This window comes from Myotis nattereri (genome assembly GCF_964212035.1).
Source record: "Myotis nattereri genome assembly, chromosome: 4".
NCBI classification, from domain to species: domain Eukaryota; kingdom Metazoa; phylum Chordata; class Mammalia; order Chiroptera; family Vespertilionidae; genus Myotis; species Myotis nattereri.
Window position 1 is genome coordinate 13,738,341 of NC_138079.1, and position 21,416 is coordinate 13,759,756.

The 21,416-nt window shown below is 38.8% G+C and overlaps 1 protein-coding gene across 2 annotated transcripts in view; it reads right to left on the bottom strand.

Moving 5' to 3' along the window:
• Positions 1-21,416, bottom strand: part of CTNND2 (catenin delta 2) — a 784,675-nt gene that overhangs the window by 484,889 nt on the left and 278,370 nt on the right. The gene's annotated exons all lie outside the window — the stretch shown is intronic.

A 21,416-nucleotide genomic window follows, 5' to 3' on the forward strand; every position in this document is an offset into this window, starting at 1 on the left:
CAACCCCAGATACCAAAAGTGGAACATTTAATTTTTCTATCATCTGAAGTATAGTGTTTATTCCCTACTGGCTTTTCAGTTGCCTCAATATACTAATTTGATTTTCATATTACTTACCTATTGTAGACTGAAAAAAGCAATGCTTAAACCTACTAGTATACTTCTTTATGGTTTAAATTTAAGCATAAAGGCAATGATACTGATTCTATACAGGCTAGTTACTGAGGAAATAACTTTTGACATTTTGCTATACTATTTTTTAAAATAGCCAATTAAACCAATGAAGAATGGTTCTCCAGAGCAGCCGAAATTCCACTGTTAAAGGATTAACTTGAATGAAAAATGATTCAGTGAGTACATCAAGAATCTTGGCTGTTCCAAATATTGGACTGTGTACAATAGTTTAGTTGTTATATTTTACTTTCCCACACACTTAGTTTTTAAATAAATATAATGAAAGCAAATTACATGTTTTAACTAAAGAAATGTTTTACAATGTCATATTTAACTTCTTTTAAAAATACCTGCACAGTTATATTTTGGTGATTAAGAAACAAGAATGCTGCAAAATATTGAAATACAGGGTTGAGGTCAGTTTGGGAAAACTAAAACTCCCAACGTTGCAAGGATTTGTCTTTCCAGAGAAGATGAGCTATTTCTACGTACTATCCTGGAACATTCTTGGGTGAGACCTTTAAAAAGTGGGATCCACTATTGTGTCCTCTACATGAATTAAAAATATCCTTGCTCTTTTCCATAAGAGCAGAAATTTTTGTTGACATTATTTAGGGGATCTAAGTTTGAGACACTCTATATATGACAGCTCAACTTTTCCCTTTGGGGTACTAAAACTTAGGGAGCATGCTGTTGTTTGAGATCAAACTTTTATTCTTATAAATCCAGAAGGACAGCAAAGATTCTTTGTAAATAGTGACTACCAAGACAGGCTGAGCGTATTTTGTGCAGCTAAGTTTCCCTTCTTCTCCCTTCAAGTTCTGCTCTTTTTTGTCAGTTTCATCCACAAAAATATGAAAGTTCTAGAAGATTCTTCATTCCCAGGCTGTATAATATAGTATCTTAAATTTCTCTGTATAACAGTAAACCAACTCATCTTTGAATTGATAACACCTTAAAAACACAATACCTGAGGGCTAGAGAGAACTCCTTATAGATAGATGGAAATTCATTATTTGTATAATTTAAAAGACTTCAAATTTGCTGCATGTTTGCATATGTTACAAACAGTCCAATAGGGTGACACAGCTCAGCATTCTGAGTCCTGGGACAGACACTGTCTTGCCCGTGCTTGCTCTAAGGCTGTGACATCACTGCATGCTTTCTCCATTCCACTCTTATCAATGGGAGTGATAGGAGACACTTTTTCATTTGCAAGCTGCCTTTCAAATATAGTCAAAACTTCCAGTGCTCCTCATCACTTTTTATGGATCTGTATTTCCATCTGGCATCATTTTCTTTCTGTTTAAACACCTTCCCTCAATATTTCTTGTATGTGGGTCCTTAGGTGATAAATTTTTCCAGCTTTACATGGCTCACAGGAGTCTTTATTTCCCCTAATTTTTTAAGACATTTTTGCTCCACTGTCCTCTCATTTGCATTGCTTCTGACAAAGAAAAACAATCTGTGGTATTACTTATCTTTGTTTGTTTTTTAATATAATGTCTTCTTTCTCTGACTCCTTTTAAGATTTTTCTCTTTTTCACTGGTGCTGAGTAACTAGATTTTCATGTTCCTTGGAGTAGTTTACTTCATGTTTCTTATGCTTGGGGTTCATTGGGATTTTTCAATGTGTGGATTTATGGTTTCCTTCACATTTCAAAAATTTTCAGCCATTATTTCTTCAAAGAATTCTTTATCTTCCCTACTGGCTGGCTCCTCTTCTTCAGTGAGTACAGTTAAGTGTATACTAAGTCACTGGGAATTGTCCCACAGTTCAGAAATTCTTTTCCCATTTAAAAAACGTTTTCTCTCCCTTTGTATCTCCTTTTCAATAATTTCGATTGGTGTCTTTGCGTTAACCAATCTTTCCTTGTGCAATGCCAGATTTACCATCAATCCTATCGAGTGTATTTTTTATCTCAGATGAATCAAACATCTCCAGAAGTTTCTTTGGGGAAATTTTTATATCTTCCATGGCTCTATTTAACTTTTGAACATATGGAACACATGTAAAAACTGTTTAAATGTCCTGATTCTAGCATCTGTGTCAGTTTCAACTGATTGATTTTTCTCCTTAGTATGACGCTCCACTTCCACTCCTCTTCACGTGTGGTGATCTTTGAACATAAAACATTTGAATGTTACCTTGTTTTGTCCTGGTTGTCTTCATATTGCTACAGATATCTTAAGATCTGTTCAGGGGCACAGTTATATGGAAGGAATTTGTTACCTTTGAGTCTTGTATTGATTTGTTAGGAGCACTGGAACAGCATTCGGTGTAGGGCTAATTACCCTACACTGCCTAGGCAGTCCCTTTGGCGTCCTCTACTCAGCATCACTTGAACCATGGGGTTTCCCAGCTGGGCTGGTGGGCGCTGGCACATATCTTAGCCCTGGTGTGAGCAATAGGTGTTATTTCCTCTCATTCTTTCAGATGGTGCTCTTCCAGCCCCTTGGCTTCCTTACACACATGGGCTGCGCAGTTCTCTGCTGAAGAAGAGTAGGTGAACCTTTGCAGATCTCAGGGGTTCTCTGTCTGAGTAGCAATACCATTTCTTCTGTTTTTCCCTGCAAATTCTAGCCACCTTTAGCTTCTGGAGTCTTAGTGCTGTCTCTCCAACTCAGCAAGTTCTCTGGCTCTGTCTGGGTTACCCCTTCTATACGTTCTGGAAGAAAGTCTCCCAAGGCAGTAAGCTGGGACAACTGCAGGGCTCACCTTTTCTGTTTCACGTCTCTAAGGAATCACCATCCTTCAGTGTCTAAAATTCAGGGTCTTGAAAACTGGTGTTTCATTTTTTTGGTCTGTATGTTTTTGTTGCTGTTGAAAATATTTCCCGATCCTGTTACTATATCTTTGTTGAAAGCTGTATAATTTTTAAAGAACTAACAGATTTTCCTCTATGCTTGATTTTTAAATAAATATTTTCCATCATATTTAAAAATTCACACAAAATAAACAAGTAACCAGCTAAGTACTTACGTTTTTATACTTAAAAAATGTTGTTCACTATTGCAGTATTAAAATTCAAGGCTACCTTTGGGTCGTTTCTTTTATTTGCTGGATGACTTTTTAATTGAATTGACATTTTCTTTATTAAGGGAACTGAATCAATGTGCTGCCTTTTAAAAATGTCCATTCATTAAATGCTTACTTTGTCACTGCGTATATGAAACAAGCAAGCAATTAAGTGAATTATCCCTCTGTGCTTTGCTAAGGAATACACAGTAAATGTCAAGGCCCTTAAGAAGCAAGTACTTTTTTCTCTTCTTCACTTGAAATACTACATTTTATTAATATAATAACACAATACCTAAGAAAACCGGAGGCTAACATGTTTATTGAGTGCTGACTGTCGAGTGCTTAATTACTAGGACAGTATACATGGCAGAAATTTTTCCTGCTAGGTTGCTACTGTATATAGGGTCTAGAGTGGTCCTGGCACATAGTAGGTGCTTAATAAATACCTGTTAACCAGTTAACTGCCATGTGTCCAAAACGGGAACAATCCCCACATGCCACAATATTTTGAATTTAATTAAAAAATTATGGCATACAAAGGGTTAAGTAAATGTATGTGCACTGAGCTAAGTGCTTTGCATATATTACTTTGTGTGAACATCTTAATACTTCTATTTGCTAAGTTCCCTTTCTTTTAACAGAGTGAAAAGGCAACCTATGGAATGGGAGAAGATATTTAAAGTGCTCAATTTCTAAAATACATAAGAACCTCATACAACTCAATAGTAAACAACAAACACAAAAATGGGCAAAATACTTGTATATACATCTCTCCAAAAAAGACATACAATGGACAACAGGCATATAAAAAGGTGCTCTACATCACTAATCATCAAGGAAATGCAAATCGAAACCACAATGAGTTTTCGCCTCATATTTGTTATTATGGCTATAATAAAAACACAAAAGATAATGAGTTTGGCAAGGATGTAAAGAAATTGGAAGCTTTGTGCAATGTTGGTGGAAATGGAAAATGATGTAGCCACTAGTAAAACTGCATATATATATTTTTAATATATACATATTAAAAATAGAACTATACGACTTAGTAATCTCACTTCTGGGTACATATCTAAAAGGATTGAAATCAGGATCTAGGTATCTTCACTCCCATGTTCACTGCAATATTCTTCACAATAGCCAATATATGTAAACAACTTAAATGCCCCCAAAATAATTAAAGAAAAATATATTTACATACAAATATATACTACATTCATACATACATACAATGCAATATTATTCAGCCTTCCAAAAGAGAAAATCATGCCACTAGTGACAAAATAGATGGGCCTGGAAGACATTATGCTAAGTAATATAAGTCAGTTACAGAAGGACAAAAATCCCATGATTCCATTTATATTAGAAATCTCTAAGAGTCAAATGTATAGGAGCAGAAAATGGAATGGTGCTCTTCGGGGGCTGGGAGCTGGAGGAAATATAGAACTGATGTTCAGTGGGTATAAAGTTTCAGTTATACCAGATGAAGAAGTTCTAGGTAATCTGTCATACAACATAGTGCCTATAGTTAAAAATACAGTGTTGTGCACTTAAAATTTTGTCAAAGGGTATGTTTCATACTAAGCATTTGTATAACAAAAACAAAGACAAAAAAAGTAAAAGGGACACAAGGAAATGTGTGAAGGTGATGGATGTGTTTCTTACCTTGCTTGTAGTGATGATTATTGTGGGTGTACGTAGATATATGTATCTGAACTTATCAACTGTACACATTAAATATATGAAGCTTTTTTGGTATATTGGGTATACTTAAATAAAATTTCTTTAAAACCACTCCAAAATATGATTCAGAAACTACCCAGAGAAATTGGGAACTCATGGGAATGAAAAACAGTGGGTGGATTAGAGAGGACAGCCTGCAATAAAGGAAGTTTTAAGAAAACACAAAGTAGTGTTAGACCTAAATCTCCCCATTATGTAGAAATTGTCTTGTTTTAGAGATCATAACAATTTATAAAAGTAGCCAATGTATGATGCCAAAGTTCATTAAAATTTATGAGGAGTCAGATTTAAATGATCACCTCTCCTAGAATAGCACATTGAGTCACATAATACATTAGGGTTATAAGAAAAAAATTATACAGTTTTCTAACTTTGCCCTAAATAGACTAAATGAATCATTAATTTGGCTTAATTAAATGGTGTTTATTAAATATTTTAAATGGATAAAAGCATGTAAATCTCTTATAGAGGCTTAGCTAACTCAGTATAAAAATGAAATCAGAAAACACATACTCATGTTTTCAATAATTCTTTCAATAAATAATTTAACATTGTGGGATAACATCAGTTAGGATCATACAAGCTAGACTTGAGAAAATATAAAACCTCAGACTAAAGAGTGAATTAAGTAAATAAAGACTGGCCATGGTTTCTCTAATATGAGAAGGTGGGAAAGAGACTAGACAGGAGTGGATAATGGAGAAGATGGATGAGATGCTAGACACTGGAAGTCAACATGATTCCACAGTTGTGGCTCTGATTGCTAGAATCCCATGAGGATCTAGTTGCTAGAATCCAATGTGGATCTGACTGCTAGAATCCAATGATAGGATTCGAACTACCCATGCCAGCTAGACGAAGTGGGAAAGTGGACCCATAACATATCCTGAGATTGTGTGGACTAATCCATGCTTCTTTGTCAAACTCTCCTTCCATAGGAAAAAAAAAAAGGAATATTGATGACCAGCATCCACTCAGACACAAGATAGTGGTCCTGTGCAAAGTCTTCAAATGGTGAAAGGCATGAGGGACAAGAGCAGAAGGGGGCATGGGACTTCCTAGGTCTAACCACTGTAGTGAAGGCTCCGGGCTTCTCCTGGATGCTCCTCCTGCTGAGTTAAGTCAAATGAGAAAGGGAATTCTATCAATGAGCAATAGAAAGACCACCATTCTAATGATTTCTCAAGTGTGTACAATACTATTATTTGTGACCCAATGATAATCAGTTTATGCCTTTATCCTTGTACTTTATGTATTTATCCTGACTTTCTGTTCAAGCATTTGTAGTCCTCCTAGATTGTAAATTTATTAAGGAGGGAATGAGGCCACACATCATCATTTTATCTGAAAGCAAAGTGCCTGATATGTAACTTGGTTAGGTAAGTGATTGTTTATGAATTGTCCTGGTGTTGCAGCTTCTTGAAATGGAATGGCCAAGTGATTGGTTATGCAATAGTTTTTTCAAAGAAGGTATTTCAAGACCCCAACTGCATGAGAGAATATTTCTCAAAAATTTAAAATCACAAGTTCTATGAAAAGTCTTCATCATCATGTTATTCTCTCAATTCATCATTCTAATCATTTATAAGAATAAAAGTGTATGAAAGAACTGTTAAAGATTTATCTGGTGGTGTCTTTTTTGTTGAAATTTCCTCTTCTGTGCTTTTTTTCTTTTGAGTCAGTGAATACTTGATCACATATATACATATAAAATATATAAAGTATAAAATACATAAATACCCATATAAAATTATATATCACAGTCATTCATATTTTCACTCTATAAAGAAAAGTTATAATTGTTTTTAATATATTCTTATTGATTTTTATAGAGAGAATAAGGGAGAGGAATAGAGAGGTAGAAACATCGATGAGAGAAAATCATTGATCGGCTGCCTTCTGCACACCCATTACTGGGGATCGAGTCCATAACCAGGGCATGTGCCCTGACTGGAATCAAACCAGTGCCCTCTTGGTTCCCAGGTCATTGTTCAACCACTGAACCACACCGGCCAGGCTGTAATTATTTTTAAATCCCATTGTACATACATAAATTGAAATGGGCCAACTATGTCTCAAGTTTATTTGAAAAACAGTAGCAATCCCGACTTTCTTCAGAGGCAAGTGCTTTTAACTCCACTTTCTGACTTTTATTTCCATATCTCAATTAACTTCCTAATATTATTATTCCTTAAATTTTTAGTTATAGGCCTCATCAATTGAATTCTCACAATGGAAGATGAGAATTTAGCTCCATTTCTCCAATTGTCATCATGCCTACACACATTTCTCATCTCCCCACAGGTTCCCCATAGAAATAACCTGCAATTTTAGGTAGAACAATATCATGTTGGAAACGCTTTATTACATGATTTCTTTAACAATAATACATAATTTTTTTGTTTTCCCTATGTGAGTAGCTTGGCTTTTTTTATTATTATTGTTCATTTATTCCACTGTCTATGTACTTATCATGAATGCAACGAAAAAATTTCCTCAATTTGTATAAACTTCTCTCAACATAATCAAATATGTCACTTCCACCCACGGAGGAAATCTCTTCTGATGCCTTCCAATTTGCTCTAATTTGGCCTCTCCTTACAGCTGTCACCAGGGGACCTCCCTTCACCTCCAGGCTGGGGATTTCCTTCGTTCCTCTTCTGTGGTTTCCTTCTTTACTGGACCTGTTGTCTTCATTTTCCTATATCACTTTCTTTTTCTAGTCGAAAAGGTTTTTTCAGAGAGAGACTAAGTGGGAGGCAGTTTTTTGAGACTTTATGTTTTTATTCTACTCTCATGTAATTCTAAGGCTGGGTAGAGAAATAGAGAATTCTAGGTCGGACAGATTATTTCCTCAAGTGTTTTGAGATACTACTTCATTATCCTCTGAGTTCCAGTGTCACTGTTGAGAACTGCAAAACGTTCTGAGCTTTTATTATTTTTGTATGCTTTTTCTTCCTCCTAAAAAACGGTGTCTTCTATTGGTCCCTACTGTTCTAAAATTTAATTGTGATGTGTCTTGATATAAATATATTTTTAAACATTTTCTGGACATTTTAGAAAGTTATGTTGTTCAATCCTAGTCTATTCTACTGAAATGAAAAGTTATGCTTTTCTCCTCTTTGTTTTAAATATCTTTCTATTGTTTTTTTATTTAACTCAGCATTCAGATATTAAAATCTGCATCAGTTCTTTAAGAGTCTTCTTTTAGTATTTTTTCTCTTCCAGTTTTCAACCTCTTTACCTCTTGCTTTACTTTCTGGAAAGTTTCCTCTGTTTACTTATTTAGGTCACTAACAAATGGTTCATTGCTGTTGTTAAACTTTTTTAAAATATATTTTTATTGATTTCAGAGAGGACAGGAGAGGGAAAGACAGATAGAAACATCAATGATGAGAGAGAATCACTGATTGGCTGCCTTCTGCAAACCCCACACTGGGGATCAAGCCTGCAACCCAGGGATGTGACCTGACAGGGAATCAAACCGTGACCTCCTGGTTCATAGGTCGACACTCAACCACTGAGCAACACCAGCTGGACAATATACTTTTAATTTCTAGGAAATGGTTTTTCCTCTGAATATTTCTTTTTTTCATCTAGGATTAATTTTATAGAAGTGAAGCCATCTCTTTTCTCTCTCAATGATGATACTGTTCTGTTTCCTTCTCTCAGCATAGTTACTATTTATAATGGTTTTGTTTGTTTTAGAATCTATCTTTCATGTAATAGGCATTTTGAGACATCTAAGTTCCCTGCTTTTATTTGGAGAGGCAGAGTGAGGTTTAGTGAGCTGTCAGACTCTTAGCATAAGTGGGAATTGCTAGCTATGCTCTTGCAGAACCACTAGGTGTGCATCCAAAACTCCTAGAGAAGATTCTCCCAAGCTCCAGGTTTAAGTGTAAACATTTGGCTGCCCCTATATTAAAAACTGTGTGGAGTAGAGGCCAGGGTCAGGGAGGGGCTCAAAATTTAATAAGTAAAATTTCACTTTCTCCCACTCTCAACTTGCAATGCACTGCTTTAAACACTCTCCTGAGTTATCCTGGAGTTGAGACTAATTTTATCCCGGGGGATGTCGGACTGCTGGTATCAATGATGAGAGAGAATCACTGGCTACCTTCTGCACACCCCACCGGCAGTCCAGTATCCCCTGAGGGATGTAGTAGTGCGTGAAGCGGCAGGTGGCTGGGGAGGAGCCTGAGCCCAGGTCGGGCGCTGTGCTGCTCATCCTGGCCCCGCTGCATCTGCTGCCACCACCTCCATGGCCACCACAGCCCGGTAGCTCCGCCGTGGAGGCAGGAGAGGCTCGTGCTGCCGCAGCTGCACTCACCAGCCATGAGCCTGGCTTCTGGCGCCTGTCAGCTGAGTAGTGCTCCTGCTATGGGAGCACACTGACCACTAGGGGGCAGCTCCTGCATTGAGCGTCTTCCTCTGGTGGTCATTGCGCATCATAGCAACCAAATGGTAGACCGGTCTACTGGTCCCTTAGGGTTTTATATATATATATAGATTAGAGGCCCAGTGCACAAAATTTGTACACATGGGGGGGCGTCCCTCAGCCTGGCCTGCACCCTCTCCAATATCAGTCACCTGCCTCCTGCAACAGTAGGTCCTCCTACTTTCCCTCCAATCTGGGACCCCTTTCCCTAAGTTACACAGGTTGGTCCCCCTACTTTCCCTCCCAATCTGGGACCCCTCGGGAGATGTCTGACTGCCTCTCACAATCCAGGACCGCTGGTTCCTAACCGCATGCCTGCCTGCCTGCCTGATTGCCCCTAACCACCTCTGCCTGCCTGCCTGATTGCCCCTAACTGCTACCCTGCTGGCCTGATTGACCCTAACCACCTCTGCCTTGCCCCACATCTGGGACCCAGGATTCCCTCCTCTGGCCGGTAGCAGGCACCCAGGACCTGGGTTTCCCTTCCTCTGGCCAGCCGCAGGCACCCAGGAGCCAGGCCGGCTTCACCCAGGCCAGCCACAGCTGCAAGGGACTATGGGAAGGCAGCTTCACCTGGGCCGCAGCTGCAGGCACCTGGGACCACAGGGCGGGCAGCTTGTCCCTCTCTAGGGCTGCAGGCGCAGGGACAGCCACTGGTGCCTGGGACCACATGGCGGGTGACTTGTCCCTCTCTCGGGCCACAGCCTGGCTGGTCCCCATTCCTCTCTCACGAGCTCATTTGTGCCTGGCTTGTCCCCATTCCTCTCTCCCCAGTGTTGAGTGTCTGAGCTATTATGGCATGACGACCATTTCCATATTCGCTCTTTATTATATAGGATAGTTTAAAAAGCATTGTTGCTTTCTTTGTAGTACACAAGTAACTAACTTTATGGCCTTTCAAGCTTGGTGAAATACAGTTCATTATTCATCCACTCTCTAGGTTTATGGTGTTTTCCCTTTTAAAAAGTCTCATTACCACATTGCCATTTCTAAGAGGGAGTAGGAGTTCATCTAAGAGTCCAATTTACCTTCTTTATTTGTAGGTCAGGTCCCTTTTGAAAGGAACTTGGAATTCTCAGAAAAAGGAGTGCATACCTGATTAAGAGTGAACCTACAATGCCCTTGGCCTTTGTACCATCTGCCAAACGCCCTAAACCAGTATACTCTATGTTATACAGGTTGGTCCTCCTACTTTCCCTCCAAGCAAAACCATATCCCACATCAGGTTCTAAGACCCTGTTCTTAGAAGCACCAATAGCAACACAATCATGCCAGTTCTATGTAAAATGAGAGAATGGAAGCCCATATCTGCTATTACTCTCCAGGCTCTAAGAGTCAATGACTGTAGGGACTCTGACTCCATGACTGTGCAAATGTTCTGATATATTTTATTACAAAGAGAACTATGGTTGGCATCATTGTTTAAATCTGTGGTCCTCAGATGTTATTCTACCTGGAAGAGGATCAGAGTCTAGGGCTGTGGTTCCCTGTCCTCTGGTTTGTGGCACTGCAGAGAAGATGAAAGACCAGTTTTCCACCATGTAGATGGGCTTTGCTCCTGGTGTCTCTCATACCTGTATTCATCAAGGCTTTGATCCTGGGTGGCCTTTTTCCCTCCGCAATACTTTTCATTTCCATTTAACATGAATGAGTTGACTTTGTAGCCACAAACTCCTGGCAGTGCTAATTTCATACCACTGAGACACGCTGTGAAGCCAAATGTGAAGGGAAGGTGGCACAACTGACGGGGTAATAATAGGAACCCTACAGCAAAGTGTGCAACAAATCTGGAAAGAACAAGCCATGATGTCAAGATGGAATGGAACAAATCAGTGTCAGCTGTACAACGACGGAGACCTCGCTGCAGAGTCAAAAACAGAGGCAAAGAGCTGTCTGCAAAAGTTCACAAAACTGACAGAGAAATGTTTTAAACAACCGCAATGTCATCCTGGGTCACCTAGCAAGACAGAAGATGACAGGAATCAGCGCCCTGAAGTGGAATCATAGGCCCCTTTCCAGAACAGTTTGAATAAAACGAAAATATAATAAAACACATCTTTCTGACCCAATCCTTTAAGCTGGGTCTGCTTTGTTCTGCCATTTTATCTTGCCAAGTGCCTTGTTACCCAAATAAAACATGTTTACAATAGTTTAATTCATCTAAATAAAATAAAGACTCGATGGAATAAAGTAGGCAGCATTTCCTGGTAGCTTAAGATGATGTAAAAACCCATTAGGTTTAATAAATAATTTAGTGATACTATTATATTAGTGACTCTCAATTATGTCATGATAATCTCACAAACTCATTTTAATGCCTGAACTACAGAATGAAATTTCATAGGTAATGGGGACCTGATATGCACACTTTTTGAAACATTTCCATTTGTAATGTTCATGCCTACACCTGCTTGGGAATGACTATTTATGACAATAGTAAATTAATATTTTAAGTATTTACTTAGCATGTATCATATACTCTTCTGAGTGCTTTAGCTTATTCATTCCTTTCACTGACCTAATAAGGTAGACATTTTATTGTCTGAGATATCTCAAATATAAAGAGTTTAAGTAGCTTCCCCAAAAGATGAGCTGGGACTAGACCTAGGAAGTCTAACTCCGACTAACTCTTCAGAACCCCATTGACTCAAAACTCTAGGACTATTTACTCTTACTGTTTTAAGAGAGGCTACAGAACCTGTAAAATTACAGCCAAAATGGTAACACAAATTTCCTTAATGAGGAATGAGTACTGCTTACCATTTCACACACTCTTATTTTAGTTTTCCTTGCCTCCTATAAATAAAATAGTGGAATTATTATGTCCAACCATAGGAATAATTATATTCAAGAAATCCACATAAAAAAAAAACTCAATTATAAAGGTGACATTTTCCTTTACATTCATGCTATATCATTTGCTGGCAGAATAATCAATTTTCCTATGATGGACCATCTTCCTAACATAAAATTTTCTAATGTATTTTACTGGTAGCTCTTTAAGAGCTGAGCATCTATCAGTATTCCAGGATAAGGAGATGTCTCAAATATCTTCAGGGGGATCTAAATTCTAAATAGATCCTTGGAAAGCAAAATTATTCCCCAACAGAATGGTGACATTTCTGCATAATTTCTGCTCTTCAGAACTACAATACCAAATTTATCTGGTACATAAATGAACACCACCTTCTCACCAACAGAAACTATAAGTGGGAATTGAGCCACCCATGATTACTTGTCTGGCAGCAAACCACAAGTCACAATTATTTTTGGAGTTTTTATGTTTGATTCCAAGACAAGGACAATGCTACCTTTTTCATCCACATCTGTAGGGCCCACTACAGATGTCAAATAAACATTTAGGGAATGAATGAATAAAATAACAATAGGGCAACAGATATTATGTGTGAAACGTTTTACAAGGTATTGAATGACAGGTAGAAAAGACATGGTAGAAAATTATTTCAGGTATGAATCTTGTGATCTTGTGATGGTTATTTTTGTTGTTGTTGTTAATCTTCACCAGAGGATATTTTTCCATTGATTTTTAGAAAAAGTGGAAGGGAGGGGGAGGGACAGAGAAACACTGATGTGAGAGAGACACATTAATTAGTGGCCTCCTGCACTCCTCTGACCAGGGCCGAGGATGGAGCCTACAACCAAGAATCAAACCCTGAACACTTCAGTCCTCAGGTCAAGACTCTATCCACTGAGCCAAACCAGCTAGGGCCTGATGGTTAATTTTATGTGTCAACTTGACTGAGCTAAGAGATGCTCAGGTAGCTGATAAAACATTATTTCTCAGTGTGCCTGTGAGAATATTTCAGAAAGAGATGAACATTTGAATCAGTAGACTCAGTAAAGATCACCCTCAGCAATGCTGGTGGGCACCATCCAATTTCTTAAAGGTCTGGATAGAGGAAAAGGCAGAGGAAAGGCAATTGCTCCCTCTGCTTGAGCCCAGACATCCATCTTCTCCTGCCTCCAGGCATCAGCACTCAATGGTTCTCTGTGCCTTCAAAATTGGTTCCCCTGGTTCTCAGGTCTCTGTGTTTGGCCTGGAACTACACCAACAGCTTTTCTGGGCCCCTAGTTTACAGATGGCAGGTTGTGGAACTTCTCGCTCTCCATAATTGCCTGATCCAATCCCTCATAATAACTCTTTTTCTCTGTATCTCTATATATCCTATCAATTCTTGTTCTCTGGAGAACCCTGGCTAATACAGACCACGTTGGTAGTATTTAAGTGTAGTAAACAAGTGGAAATCCGTACACCATTAACTGGAATACAAAGTAAAATGCTAAACTGTGATGAGAGAGACATAAATGGATTTAAAAGATGATGACAAGTTAGGGATGTTGGAAGGGGGTGGGGAGAAGGAATAAATTAGGCACCTGCAGAAGGAAGCATCTGAGATGTACAATGGAAGTTCGCTCTCTGACCATGTGAAAGGGTGGAGGAAAAGCATTACAGACAGGAGAAAAAGCATGAGTGAAGGCACTGAATTAGGCAAATGCAGAATGTGTGCATGTGTTGTTTCACATAGTAATTAGAATTCAGTTTGATTGGAGTGTAGAGCCCGATTAAATATTCGACAAAGTAGATTGGAAGTTCTGACTTAAGTAAAAGGTAACTATTCAACAGTGAACTGATATCCTCAGTCATTGAATGCGATGCACCATCTCATCTATTTCTGTACTCCAAGTAAGAAAACCTTTGAAAATTTACTGAAGTCATTTGTTTTATTGACAAGAAAATAGTTAATAAGGCTTAACTGGTTCCTTTTCTATTGATTTTTAGAGAGAGCGGAATGGAGAGGGAGAGAGAGAGAAACATGGATGTGAGAGCAAAACATCAATCACCTGTCCCCTATACACCATCTACTGGGGATCAAGCTTGTAACCCAGGCATGTGCCCTGACTGGGAATCAAACCAGCAACCTTTGGGTGCATAGGATGACACCCAACCAACTGAGTCACACTGGCCAGGGTCTTTACTGTTGTTGTTTTTTTTTTGACATGTGAAGGTCAACAGTGTTAACATGGACTACATTACAAGGATATAATGTAGGGTATTTGTTCGCCTATCTCTAACTGTCCTTGTCAACTGTAGCACTTTTCATAATTAGGTGGGAGTAAAGTCCCCTGGCACTGTGGTCACAGACAGCTATCAGCCCCTACAGCCCAGGAAACAGTCTCATTTCTCTTCTGCTTCATTTATATTGTTGACATTTCTTTCCTGTGATTTTCTTCGTGTGTGTATCTTTCAGAGCCCCCCTTCCTCGTTGCCTCCAGAGTGATTTTTAATTGCTACTGTCACATCTACTATTCAGGGAACCTATGGGGCTGACATCAAGTAAGAGGGAGTTGTTATTATCACTGCACCCTAATATGAGAATATAATGGTTTTCTTACTTATATAGTAACAGCTGTATTGTTCATCTATTTTATCTTCAAATGACCCAGTGGAAGATTAAGTCTAAGAAATATAATCCATTTGTGGAAAGAGGAGGAAACTGGCAATTAGAGGGGTTAAGTGAATAATTCAAGATTACTCAGCTGGTGGTACAGTAGAGATAATATCACAGTGACAGCCATCCCAGTGACCTTTCTTGTTCTTGATAAGATATATGAATGTGCACACTCATGTCAACTCCTTTGTTTTGTCTGTGAAATATATTTCCCCATTTCTTACGTAGTAACATATTAAAAACATTATTATATCCACTTGTGTAAATCAAAATGAGATGACAGGATTTTATTCCACTTTTCATTTCTTATAACATTACACATTCAATTAAAAAATACCCTCTTCAGTAGAGTGGCTTCATGGAACATTCCAGCATGATCCGTTCTCAGATCAACTTCAAAAGACTGGATTTAAACCTATCTTCAAGCTGTGAAGGTTTTAGTTTTCTTTCCCTTTAATTTTATTTTTCCCTTTTGAAATTTCTCTGCTGGGAATGAATTACATACAGCCTAACAAGGCATATATCCATATTTGCATCCCGATAAACACACAAGAACTTGCTGAAATGTAGCATTGATGAATAGGCCACTGTTGAACGAGTTTCTGTATGTCGAAGCAAAATGAACTGTGACCAATAAATCGCTTCTATCGTCACCATCCTTCTACATCTCCCCAATATGTAGAAGTGTCTTAATGGATGTGCATTATCAAAGTTTGCAGGCTTATTTTCACTCATAAAGAATAGTGTACCAGATGTTCCTGGTACACTGAATTTGTCACACTGTAGACAAGCTAACATCATTATGTGAGACCACAGGGGAAAAAATAAAAGACTCACATTTAATCCAGATTAACTGCCAGGAGACCCATCAAGGCAGTTGGGCTAGCTCATGATACAGCAGCTTCTAGCAAATTAGCAGCCCATAACAACTTAGTTATAATGAGCTCCAAGATCTTACACCATAAGCTCGACTCCATTAAAGTGAATTCTAGTACATGAATTCATGTGCAGAGTATAACCTTAACATCTGTCTGTGCTCAGCCAATATTTTGTTTATGCCTTCTTAGGAACAACCAAAAGAGGGACAGTCATTTCCATCAGCTAGAGTTTCACCTGCTAGAGAAGGCAGAGCCCCCTGGCTGCAGAGCTGGGCAGCAGGCTGCGTGGGGTTCCAGCAGCTGTTTTGTACATACTAGGCCAGTTTTCCGCAAAACAATTTCCCCTTGCTATTCAAGTGGGAAAATCAATAATCTAACCAGAAATTGGGTAGTCAACAAGACATGCATATCTAATAAATATTGTAGAACTTTTATTTAGTTAAGTCAAATGACTTAAATTGTATCCTACTAAATAAACTCAGCATGGAGAACCTTTCTCTTTTGATAAACCTAGGCCATTTCCCCCTATCCCTCCCTCCAAAAAAAGAAACGTCCTCCTTTTCTTTTTGTGGTGGATACCCATGGGGATTCTGAAAATAATATCACTATTTAATAACAGTTATTATTTCTACTTTACATATTAGGAAACAATGAAATAAATTGCCCATGGGTAACTGGTTGCTAAGTTAGAGGAACAGGCATTCGGTATGTAATTTAAGGTATTCCCATGGAATTTTAGGTTTACAATGAACAAATATCTATGTGAATAATTTAACTTCCCCATTCTTGTTCTACCTTAAACAATGGGTATACATGAATCATTTGGGCAGTGCTTTCAAAATTGAAACCCCTCCTCTTATCTCCAGAAATCTTAGCATGCAAGAAAGTGGGTGCTGCCAGTATCGTGGTGGGGTTTTAAGATTTTTACACACCCAAACTGCATCTCTTTCTCATCAATCTATATATACACATATAATTGACTTCAGAGAGAGGAAGGGAAAGAGGGATAAAAACATCAAAGATGAGAGCGAACCATTGATTGGCTGCCTCCTGCAAGCCCCACACTGGGGATCAAGCCAGCAACCTGGGCATGTGCCCTGACCTGGAATTGAACCATGACCTGGTTCATAGATTGACAGTCAACCACTGAGCCATGCTGGCTGGGCAACCACATGTACTTTTCTGTGAGTTCAACAGGAACTGTTCAGAGGTCTCAGCACTGCTTTTAGGAATCTCCTCATTCTGGCCACACTTCTGCATTATCTCTCATTTGTTGAATCTTAGTTCAAAATACCCAACATTTCATACACTATTCCAAACTCAGTCTGAAAAGTGTCAAGTACTTAAGCATGACTTGTAGCATTGAAACTGCATGCTGCATTGAAACATCAATGTAACCTAGGGTTGGATTAGCTTTCTTAACCTTGCCTAACAGTTACCTTATATGAAACTTGAATTCAAGTAAACCTCTAGCACCTTCTTTCCAAATTGCTGCCAAACCATACATCCACACATGATATACATCTGCAATTTATATCTTTGAACATATAGACAAGGCTGGACATATACACCAAATTTTAACTTTTTGTTTGAAACCTCATGTTTTTTCAGAATTTTAGGTTTTTCTTGGAACCTAAATCTTTATCACACACATGTAATTTTGTTAGTTTTGGGTAGTCAGAAAATTCTATAAGACTGCTTTAAAGACATGAGCCAAATTCTTTGGTTATAGTTTTTTAAAAAAATATGCTTTTATTTATCTTAGAGAGAGAGAGAGAAAGGGAGAGAGAGAGAGAAAGACACATCCATGTGAGAAAGAAATATCACTTGGCTCTACCTCCTGTATATCCCTTATTGGGGATTGAGCCTGAAACCTGGGCATGTGCCCTGATAGAGAGTTAAACCAGTAAGTAACCTTTTGGTGCATGGGACAATGCTCAACCAACTGAGCCATACTGGCCAGGGCTAATTATAGTCTTAAATAGAAAGTACCTACCTCAATGCTTTTCCACCACAGACTCATTTTCATGTTTATAATAATCTTAAACAGTGGATCCAAAGAGATGTATAAACACATGGCTAATACATGTCATCAGCATGCAAAGATCAGCTTAAGCCTTGGCTTGTCTTCTAGTAACTACATTTGTCTTACTGGCCTCCTTCCAGGGCCAATCAGAATAGAATGGCTGGTACTTATTATGCACTCATTTTACAAATGATGAACAGTCATTCACCATGATGTGATCATCTTTATCAGTGACCCCTAAATCAAGACAGAGTGTCTCACAAGGACAGATAACCGAGCTTAACAAATGTATCCATTTCTTATATCACAGGTTTTGAATTTGAATTTGTTAACTTCCCTATACTGTGCTTAGCTGTGCAGCTCAATGAGGGCAGCAGTCATCTCCGAAGTGGGGTTCATGAGATGATCCACCGGGGTAGGGAAAGTAAAGTTTCACTTATGTTTACACTTTACACTTACTGTTCTCACTATTAAAATGAGGTTTTTATTATATAGAGTGTCCTCATAAAACGTATATACACTTTAACAGCTGACAGCTCAATTTTGACAATGAAATATATTTTAAAAAACACTGCCTTTATAATTATTCAAAGTGTGTATACATATTTTGGGGGGATACCCTGTATTTTCTAAAATATAAATTTTTTGGTACAATGGTATATTTATATCAATGTAAAAATAAATGAGCAGTAATGGATATTCTTACTCAAAAGACTTTTCCTGATTGAGGAGTGACATTAACAAAGGCTGAAGACCCCTAAGTGAGAACCCACACAGGCTGGGCCAGGGACCCAGGTGAGATCCCGCCTTAGCCATCCTGCTCTGCTCCAAAGCTAAACAGTGTGCCCCTACCTCGCACTGGGATGCCCTACAGAAGAAATAATAAAATCCTATTCACTTCATTTGGAAGGGATCACAGTGGTGAAGCCTTTAATTTTGCAGGTCCAGAAACTGAGGTGCAGAGGGATTAAGTGACTAGGCTGAGCAGCTTCAAAGCTCTTCGGGGACCTCCGAGGGGAAATACAGCAAAATGAAGTAGAGTTAATACCAGAGCTGGACCTGAATGCACTCCACTGTTCTTCCTCCAAATATATGACCCCAATAAGGAAACAAACAAACAAGGAAACAAAATTCCCAAAAGCCAAAAACAATGACAAAGAAAGAAAAGGAAGGAATTAGAAGGCAAGAGTCACCCAACTGCATCTTTTGGAACTGCCCTTACATTGTCCAATTTTCTGCTGACAGCCTGAAGCACAGGGGGCTAATACCAACAGTGAACTTTCTGAACATGGACTACATTCCGCAGGGCAGCATCTTCATCTTCTAATGTTAAGCCCCTTTATAATTCTGCCTTCAAAAGTAGTGAACATCCACATTGTTCTAAGGTGAACAGCATGTTACCAAAAAATAAAGGTCTACTGGTACAATACAGGAACTTCCACCCATAATCTTGATCCAGTAAAATGTCCTTCTATAGATGAAAGGGGAAGTTACCATACACTTTATAAATGCTATCACTTTGCACTTGAACCACAATGTTAAGAATATCACAGTTCTTATGGAGAGAAAGTCATGCACAAAGCATGTCCACATTTTCTTTAAGTCCTACAATTGGACTGTACTGGGAGCATATGAAACCAAGCCTGTGACCTGCAGGCCCCTATTTTTTCCCACTACACCACAGCTAAGGGGCCTATTTCAAACCTGGATAATACTATAAAATTTTGTCTCCAATAAAAACTCACACGTTCTCGAAGTTTCCCCCCAATATCAATGTTTTTTACAAACAAGGGTGATAAGAAAGTTGTATAGCTTACAGACATTGACTGATAAATTTGATGCATGTAGCCTCCATGTCACCATAACACACTCAATCCCTAGATTGTTGTTGTTTGGAGGAATAATAGTCATAATAGTCATCGATTTATCCTCTGCACTGATAGCGCCCCGAAGGCAGTGGGTTTAGATCTCTTTATTTCTGTCTTTAGAACAGCGACTGGGTACAAGTTCAGTAAATTGTAATGTAGTAATAACTCTGTTATGCCATCTAACTAAAAACATCCTTATGAGATGATTTGGAAATATTAGCATCCATAGGCTTATTGGATAGGATGAAAATGATACACAAAGCTGCTCAATAAAACAAGCAACACAATGGCTGCAAATGAAAGCAGTGAGGAGAGAATGAAGAAGTGGCCTGAGGAATGGGGAGGACATGGTAAGATCAGGTCATCACCCACATGTCTACCATTCACCCTCTTAGCACTAAAAGGCCCATCCTTGTATCCAGGCCAACTGTACCTTCCCTTAGATCACATATTTCCCTCTCTCTTTGTATTATGAGTGCATGCACACATACAGTATGGAAGAAAGTAGGCCTAGAATAATACAAGATTGAGATCAATTACATGCCAATGATGACCCCTTTAATCTCTTATCACCTTGAACCTGACACCTGCATGAGTCTCCAACATGGCAGACAGGACTGCTCTAATCTATCCAGCCGCCAATTCTCTACAGAGATTTCTCAGATCACCCTTGAACTTGTCCCTCTCCTCCTCCCTCACAGCCAGTTTCTGAATCTATAAAATCAGATAGCTGGTTTCCAAACGCTCATGGGTCTAGCAATCCTCCAGGGAACCCATTAAAAATGCAGATGTCTAACTCCAGCCTTGGAGACAGTGAGAAGGAAGCTGCATTTCTAACAGCTGCTCAAGTAAGTCTAATATGGATATTCAGTTGCACCCCATTACCAATCCCTGAGCTCCAGACCCTGTAGGATTCCAAACAGGAACACACTGACTAGTGGGTCAAACAGTTTGGGAGAACAGCCTGGAGTATCTGGCTAGAGGTAAAGAGTAAAGAAAAACTGAGGGAGAGATGGGTGTGGGGCTGGGGGAGGCAGGATGGGGACGGGGTGATGTAAAAGAGATATCTGTAAATGGGAAAAAAATCTAAGTAAGTTTTCCAAAAACGAAGTGATGTGCTTAAATTCATCAGTGCTTGTGGTTAGAAGGCGGAAGGTGAGTGAGCTTCAGAGTTAAGCACACGTGGGTCCTAACTCTTGCACTAATTTCTGGGATCTTAGACATACTACCTAACAAAATAATTACTCAGCTTAATGTTTCTCAGCTATTGTACAGAGATACTATCTAACACATAGGGATTTTGTGAGATGTTGTAAGCAAATAATCAGGATGCCACTGGATCTGCCCAGTAAGTGTATCAGTTATTATTTCAGAGCAATAACAAATATAACGTCAGATTTATGTTTTTAAATGAAAAATGCAAAGTTCCTATTTAATTCCATATACCCTACATGAAAAGTATATGCCATGTGGCCAATATGTGTGAACTGAACTTACCAAATATATGCTGGTATGTGCCAGGGTCTACGAAATAGTGTCAGGTCAGCTACCTGTGCTGAAAACGAACCAGGAACAACTCATGGGCCTGCGATTACGCAGCACAGCCCCACAGCTGAGTCAGAGGTTCCCGTTATAAGGCTTTTTCATCTTCACTCCTGTGTTTATAGTTCCTAATTTCTGGCAGAAGTGCTCCATGAGTAACGTGCGTGCAGATGATCCCCAACCTCAGCACCTACATTTCATTACCTTTACCATCACAATGCTGAGTATAGGATCCCTCACATAAACTCTATGAA